Below are 8,054 nucleotides of genomic sequence, written 5' to 3'. Positions count from 1 at the left end.
ATTTTTACAAACTGCGGGTCCTTGTTGGTCTCAATTAAAGTGAGGTCATTTTCTAAATCTTGGGGTGTGAGTCCTCAGGTGGTGTTGTCATTTTTTGTGAACAATTACTGCTTGTTTTACCACATACAGTAGATCAGTTTCCGTGCAATGAGAAAGATTCTTGTACAGTTAGTCTGTTTTTGGTGCAGTGTGACAGATTCTTGTACAGTTAGTCTGTTTTTGGTGCAGTGATACAGATATCATCATCATCATCATCATTATCTTTATTGAGGGGACTCAAAGTCAATATAAAAGAAAAAGGAGAGAAAAGATAGACACAACAAGAATATTATAAAAGACAGCTGTACCAGTGCTTCCACAGAGCTGACTCGTAACATACAGCACTGACAGTAGGATTGACCAAAGTCCAGACCAAAGAGTTTTCACAGTCATTCAGCCGACCCATAAATCTGTACATTAGGTGTCTCATAAGAGCACTGAATGAGTTTACATGAGCTTGACAGAACAGCAGGCTGGCACTGCTGGATCACCGCTTTTTTTTTATCAGAATCCTAAAGGCATCATTATAGGCAACTTTGAGTTTTTGCAAAGAGCTCTTTTTATATTGACACCACAGTGGAGCTGTATACAACGGTGTACAAAATGTCCTGAACAGATTAATTTTTACATTGTCGGAGCACATGTGGAATTTGCAGACCAAAGTATTGGCCTGAGCATACAGTATACGGCACTGGCGAACAATATCATCATCATCACAGAGCCGGTCTGTAATGAAGTGACCCAAGCACTTAGTTTTCCACAGACACTCAGCTTTTTTCCAGACAAATAGAAGTCTGGAAAACAAGGGTCTTTGTCTCCTTTACATCTGCAGATGAGAACCACACTCTTTTTAGCATTATAACGGACATCAAATTTGGGACTATAATCAGAGCAGACATTTAGCAGCTCCTGAAAGCCAATGCTGCTCAGGGAGATAATGGCCAAGTCGTCAGCATACATAAAATGGTTGGTCAGAGTGTTGATCACACATCCAGTTCTACAGTTATTCAGCCGCTGGGACAACTCATCCATATACAGGTTGAATAAGACTGGGGATCGTTGTACAGTTTTACAGTGACTCAGTTTTGGTGCAGTGTGACATACCCTTGTAAGTGAGTCAGTTTTTGGTGCAGTGAGACAGATTCCTGTAGAGTGAGTCAGTTTTTGGTGCAGTAAGACAGATTCCTGTACAGTGAGTCAGTTTTTGGTGCAGTGAGTCAGTTTTTGGTGCAGGGTGACATCTCTCTGAAACTAGGAATGTAATGTTTGATGTATCTGCTTCAACCTGATTCTGTTTGTCAATAAAGTGCAGTAATAGTTGTTTGTTAGATGTCAATGTTTACTATGCATGGCCATCTGCTTCGATAAAGCTTTTATGTAACCTTAAAAAAAACTTTTCAGGCCCTGTAGCTGTGTGATGGACGAATGCCACAGGCGTTTTACACAGCGAGGTAGTGTGAGTGTGACCTGTTTTTGCAACAGAAAGGATCAATAAGAATGTAGGCAGGAAGCAATCAGAGAAAGAGTCTCCATCTGAACACAACTGTGAAGGTCTTCTCCTCTGCTTCTTGTTATATATTCCCTGCCTGAGATAACATCACCCATAGTGTCATTCAGTCTGTCTCCTCTAATTCTCTCTTCCTACATGGAAGCTTTCCAAGGCCCAAATAATGCCCAGCTCACAATCCAGCCGCACAGATGTCAAAGCTGTTCCAGGCAAATTCATCAGAAATGAATCCAACACCAACACAGCTTCTGCAATTAATATTAATTTGTAAGCAACAAGTACTTCAATTATGCCACAAACTTCATCTGAATGGAAGAGGAAAAGGCAGCACCTGAGAGTGCATCACTGATGAACCACTCACCAGAGGCAAAAAACATTTCTGTTTCAACGCAGATCCCAATCAGTCCCTTCACTCCTCCATGACACCAGCTGATCCTGTAACAGCTTATTAATCTGATTCAGGTCCTACAAGTCTTCAGGGAGGGCTGCAGTTAGTATGGGTGGGCAAATCCTTAATGGTGTGTAGAAAGAGCAGATTAGTTCATTGACATGCCTTACTCGCGCTCCTAAATTCAATTATCCTGTCTCTTGAATTAAATTATCACCTTCTTGACAGGACAGATGTGTTGTTGTAGTAGATGGAGAGGGTAAAATGTAATTAGTGTGTGTGTGTGTGTGTGTGTGTGTGTGTGTGTGTGTGTGTGTGTGTGTGTGTGTGTGTGTGTGTGTGTGTGCGTGCGTGCGTGTGTGTGTGTGTGTGTGTGTGTGCGTGTGCCCGTGTGTGTGTGTGTGTGTGTGTGTGTGTGTGTGTGTGTGTGTGTGTGTGTGTGTGTGTGTGTGTGAACTGTAGAAAATAAGATCTAATCCACAGGATAAAGGAAGGCCTTTTTAAAATGCACAGCTCAGCACTTTTCAAGAGGCTGTAAAAATTGACAAACAATAACACAGAGGAGTGTGTTTTCCCCAAAGGCTCAGGTTAAAAGAGTTTTTGGTGCATTTTCCACCGCCCTTCACTCTCAGCTGTCTGCCATGGGCCTTTGTGTGGAGCAAAATCTGGAAACTAAGGGATTAACAGTTCCAGATTGAGCACTCCTAATTTACTGTGGTCTCAACATGTAAAACATGTGACTGCTGAAGTAGAGAATTGATTTTTAACCTGGAGAAGCACGTCAGTACTTCTCCTCTGGGACCACGGTGACCAATCATGGAGGAGGACATTAGGAGACTGACCTGCTCACAGTTCACAGACAGATTCTGCTGAATCCCAGAGACCAAGTAAAACTAGCCCACCAGGATTAACAGATATAAGCAGATATAAGCATCACACTGTGGAGCAGGAAGTGACGTATCTCCTTGAAGGAGGTTCGCTCTTGACTAACTACTAACTTTGTGGTCTAAAGTCCTAATGCTGGTGTAGCGGCTGTGTACTCGTTGTGTTGTGTGATGAATCAGGCAAAAAACTTGATATCTCTGGCACCAACTTGCCGTTTAATCTGATTAACACAGAGGAAATATTGGTGTCTCACTGTTACATCACTGTTTTTGTTCAACTGCGCCCTCTAGTGTCTTTTTTGTTTTTCTCACCTGTCACCTGTCTGTCAGCACCTGCAGACTATCAGGTTGAGTTTATTTAGGCAAGGCCTCTTAATTAATCACTCTCTCTTCTTCCACCTACACAGCAGCAGCTCAGCAGTGTTTTTCCCCTGGTTTTCAGGTACTTTCTGTTTAACTGCCAATAAACTAAAATCTTAAAACCTTAAACCCCTGTGTTTTCTCCATTATTATGTTCGGTGTTTGAGCCAGCCGTAACATAATAATGGGGGCTCGTCCGGGATAGAAATTGGAACCGTTGAGATTGTTTTTTACCTGACCCCTAGCCTGTTTAACCTTTAGTTCCCTGGGTTAGTGTTGGAGGTCTGATTCATGAGCACTGAGGCAGTGTACTGTTTTGATTCTTCCACATGTTGAGTATGTTAAGTTCAGTGTTTGAGTGCTTTGACGTCGTTACTCTTCTGTGATTCCTCCTGGTTAGTCAGGGAGTGGGCCAGCTGGGCTGAATTATTTCGTCCTTCCAACAGCCCACTCATTTGTTATTTTCTTTTTTTATTTTCGAGGTAACTCTGGGTGGAGATCTAGTCTCTGTTGGGGGTGGGCATGTCAGACCTTTTGTTAGCAACTGAAGGTTTGATGTTTTGCCTTCAAAGTTGCCTCGAGCCCGGCATGCCTCAGAAGATAGATAGGTTTAGTTTAAGTAGGCAGGTACCAGGTGGGATTGCTCTTTTGTTCTAATGCAGCACTCAAGGGCTTGCTTGCTCTACTCTCTAGTGGAAGATTCTTTGTTATGTGAAGTGGTTGAGTTTTTGCTGGTGCTCAATTGTTAGAGGCTGTTTAGTGTTTGTGCAAGCCTCATTTTGTGTGTTGGTTAGATCTCTCCGAGTTAGTGATTGCCCTAGCTCTGTATTAATACCAAGCAGGTTCCCTTAGGGTTACTTGCGGTATTGTGCACTGCGCTTGTAGTATGAAAGGTAGTTTCTAGTCTTATTTGTGAGCCATTTCTCCCAGTTTGGTGTGCTGTCTCTTGGGTAGCCCTTCTGTGTGGTAGCTGTGTTCTACCTGTGCCTTAGCCATACTCTTTTGCAGCTGTGTGCACCCGTGTTGGTGTCTCTGTGACGACCCTTGTGGTTTTGGGGACGTTTGTCTTTCATTTGTGCTTTTGTGTGTTGCTATCATGGCATTTGAGTTGGACAGGATTGTGGAAGAGCCTGATGCCAGGCAACTTTTAGGTTGCACAAAGAAGGACCTTCGTTCAATAGCAGAACATTATGGTTTTGTTATTTCAGGTAATCTAAAAAAAGAGGAACTCCATTCAAAAATTCTTAATGGGTTAATTGAAAAGGGCATTCTGTGTGAAAAAGTCAAACTATCCCTTGGGGCAACTTATGTTGATTCTGAGGAAGATCAGGAGGAGAAAAGTGATCTGTGTGAGGCTGCAGCACAAGCTACTCCAGCTGAAGCTTCCAGGTTGAAGGAACTTGAATTGAAACTGCAGCTTAAGCGCCTTGAACTAGAGATAGAGGCTAAGGAAAGGGAACAGGTAAGACAGCATGAATTGGAGCGGGAGAAAATTCACCTTGCTCATGAAAGAGAACTTTGGGAGATACAATTAAGGGCTGATGCAGGTAAACCAGTCCCTTCCAGTTTGTCCAAGTTTGACGTAGGCGGGAATATAAAGTTAGTTCCTCCTTTCAGTGAGAAAGATATTGAGAAGTACTTTTCACATTTTGAGAGAGTGGCGACCACCTTGGAGTGGCCTAAGCACAGCTGGACTCTACTCTTACAGTGTGTTCTTTCTGGTAAAGCTCAAGAAGTGTACTCCTCATTGACTTTGGAGCAGAGCTCAGATTATGAAACTGCTAAAGCTGCCATCTTGCAGTCCTATGAGCTCGTGCCAGAGGCTTATAGACAGCGTTTTCGCAGCTACTCCAAAGGTGAGAAGCAAACCTTTGTGGGGTTTGCTCGAGAGAAGGAAATTTTGTTTGACCGTTGGTGTGCTTCCCAAAAGGTGGAGACCAAAGAGGAATTGCGTCAGGTGATTCTTCTGGAAGAGTTCAAAAGTTGTGTTCCAGAGGCTGTTGCAGTCCATTTAAGTGAGCAAAGAGCGAAAAATGTAACTAATGCTGCCCTATTGGCTGACGAGTATGTATTGGCCCACAAAGTTTCATTTAGTGACAAATTTCATGCTGGAATCTAGTCACATTCTCTTCCTCAGTGTCTTTGCTTAATAAACAAAGCAGTTAACAGCAACTCTGCACCTGGAAGCAAAACCTCTAGCGTGAAGAGCAACAGCTCAGATAGGGTTTTCTATTACTGCAAAAAGCCAGGACACATGATTGCTGACTGTTCCATTTTGTCTAAGAAACAGAAGCCTTACCCAGTGGCTTTATTCAGTTCTGTTACCTGTCAACTTCCTCTTGTGAACACTGAGCAGGAGCAACCCTGCTCTGATGTGCCTGATTCATTAGGGTTTGAACCATTTATCGTTGATGGCTCTGTGGCACTGTCTGAGTCTGACAATGCCGTTCCAATCCGTATCCTGCGAGATACTGGTGCCTTAAAGTCTATACTTTTACAAGGAGTGTTGCCTTTATCTAAGAAAACTTTCCTTGGTGGTGACGCATTGATACTAGGTTGTGAAATGTCCTGTCTCAGAGCTCCTCTCCACACGGTATATCTGAAATGTGGTTTGGTCACAGGGCTTGTTCAAGCAGGGTTGCGTCCACATATTCCAGTTGAAGGTGTCAGTCTTATTTTAGGTAATGACCTAGCTGGCGAAAAGGTATTTCCTGTACCAATTGTGACAGATAGCCCAGTAGTCACTGAACCTTCTGCCCACAGCGAATCAACCCCAGAGACCTCTGTCTACCCTGCCTGTGTTGTGACTCGTGCTCAGGCTCGACAGGCTGATTCTGTTAACCTTGCTGACACATTCATGGTTGACCCCGTCGATACAGCTAAACAGGGTTTGGTTGCTAGCGCTGCTGCTAAGAGTGACAGAGAAGAAAACATAGTTAACTTGGCTGCTGCTCCTCAAGTTGCTGAGTTGAGGTTGTGTGATCCTGGTGTAACTTAAGAGAACCCTGTACAGCTGGGTAGACCACAGCTAGTGTCATCACAGAGACATGATCCGTCCCGAGTTAAGTGTTTGGAGGCTGTGAAGACAAAGGAGGAGTTGTCATCTGTCCCTGTGGGGTTTTTCATGGAAGGGGAGGTGCTTATGCGTAAGTGGACTGCTGCTGATGATAGTTCTGGCTGTAGCTCCACCTTCCAAGTTGTGGTCCCTGCTGCCTATCGGAGGCAGATACTGAACTTGGCCCATGATAATCCTATGTGTGGTCACCTGGGGATTACAAAAACCTACAATCGGATATTGAGACATTTCTTCTGGCCTGGGTTAAAAGCTTCTGTGGCTGAGTATTGTCGTACTTGTCATGTGTGTCAGTTAGCGGGGAAACCAAACCAGGTGCTTCCCCCAGCCCCCCTTCATCCTATTTCTGTTGTAGGGGAGCCTTTTGAGAGGCTCATTGTGGACTGTGTAGGCCCCCTCCCCAAGTCAAAATCTGGCCATCAGTATCTCTTGACCATCATGTGTGCAAACACACGTTTTCCAGAGGCAATACCTCTGCATTCGCTCAAGGCTAAAGCAGTCATTCGGAAGCTTGTGAAATTTCGCACTACCTTTGGTTTACCAAGAGTGATTCAGACAGATCAGGGAAGTAACTTCATGTCCAAGGTGTTTAACCAGGTTTTTGGGGTTTTGAGTGTGAAGCATCAGATTTCTAGTGCTTATCATCCTGAGAGTCAGGGAGCGCTGGAGCGCTTTCACCAAACCCTTAAGTGTATGCTCCGCACTTACTGTCTCGAGCATGGCCCAGAGTGGGATGGAGGTATTCCATTATTGTTGTTTGCATTCCGTGAAACTGTGCAAGAGTCCCTGGGGTTCAGCCCTGCAGAGTCGGTTTTTGGCCACACTGTCAGGGGACCTTTGAAGTTGCTTCGTGAGCAACTAACGTCAGAGTCCCAATCTAAGGTGAATCTGCTTGACTTTGTGAGTTCCTTTCGGGAGTGTCTCCACAGTGCATGTGAAGCAGCCAAAGAGGCTATGGCAGACTCTCAAGTCAGAATGAAACGACTCTTTAACAGGAAGGCTGTTAAGCGCTCTTTTCATCCAGGAGACTTGATGCTGGCTCTTCTGCCGGTACCTGGATCAGTATTGCAGGCCAGGTTTTCCGGGCCTTACGTTGTTGAAAGAAAACTAAGTGACACTGATTATGCTATTGCTGCGCCCGACAGGAGGCGCAAGTCTCGTGTTTGTCATGTGAATATGCTGAAGTGGTACGCTGTTCGATCCCAAGGAAATCAGTCGCCCTTGAAAGAGAGCAGTTGTGTTGATGCAGTTTCAGTGGTTACTGTTCTTTCTGATGATGATGGCTTGGCCAAGGAAAATTCACCAGCATTGGATGCCAGGCTTCACAACTCTCAGTTTTTGGGAAGCCTGGAGGCTCGTGTGTCTTACCTCCCTGCCTCTAAAAGGTTGGATGTGTGTCAGCTGATTTGTAGCCATACTGCTCTGTTTTCAGATGTTCCCACTCACACAAATGTCCTGCAACATGACATTGATGTGGGAGATAGCACTCCGATTAAGCAACATCCTTACCGGATCAGTCCTGTTAAGAAGGAACTAATGAAGAAAGAAGTTGAGTATTTACTGACCCATGGTCTTGCGGTTCCAAGCAGTAGCTCCTGGAGTTCACCTTGTTTACTTATTCCAAAAGCTGACAAAACTCCGAGGTTCTGTGCAGACTACAGGAAAGTAAATAGTGTTACGAAAACTGACTCTTTCCCTCTCCCCCGTGTTGAAGACTGCATTGACAAAGTAGGGATGGCATGCTTTGTGACAAAGCTGGATTTGCTAAAAGGCTACTGGCAGGTTCCTTTAACCCCAAGGACA

The sequence above is a fragment of the Halichoeres trimaculatus genome, unplaced genomic scaffold (assembly GCF_033239565.1).
Source record: "Halichoeres trimaculatus isolate MK-OKI-2021-1 unplaced genomic scaffold, fHalTri1.1 fHalTri1_scaffold_19, whole genome shotgun sequence".
Lineage (NCBI taxonomy): Eukaryota > Metazoa > Chordata > Actinopteri > Labriformes > Labridae > Halichoeres > Halichoeres trimaculatus.
Note: the sequence above shows the minus strand (reverse complement) of the source record.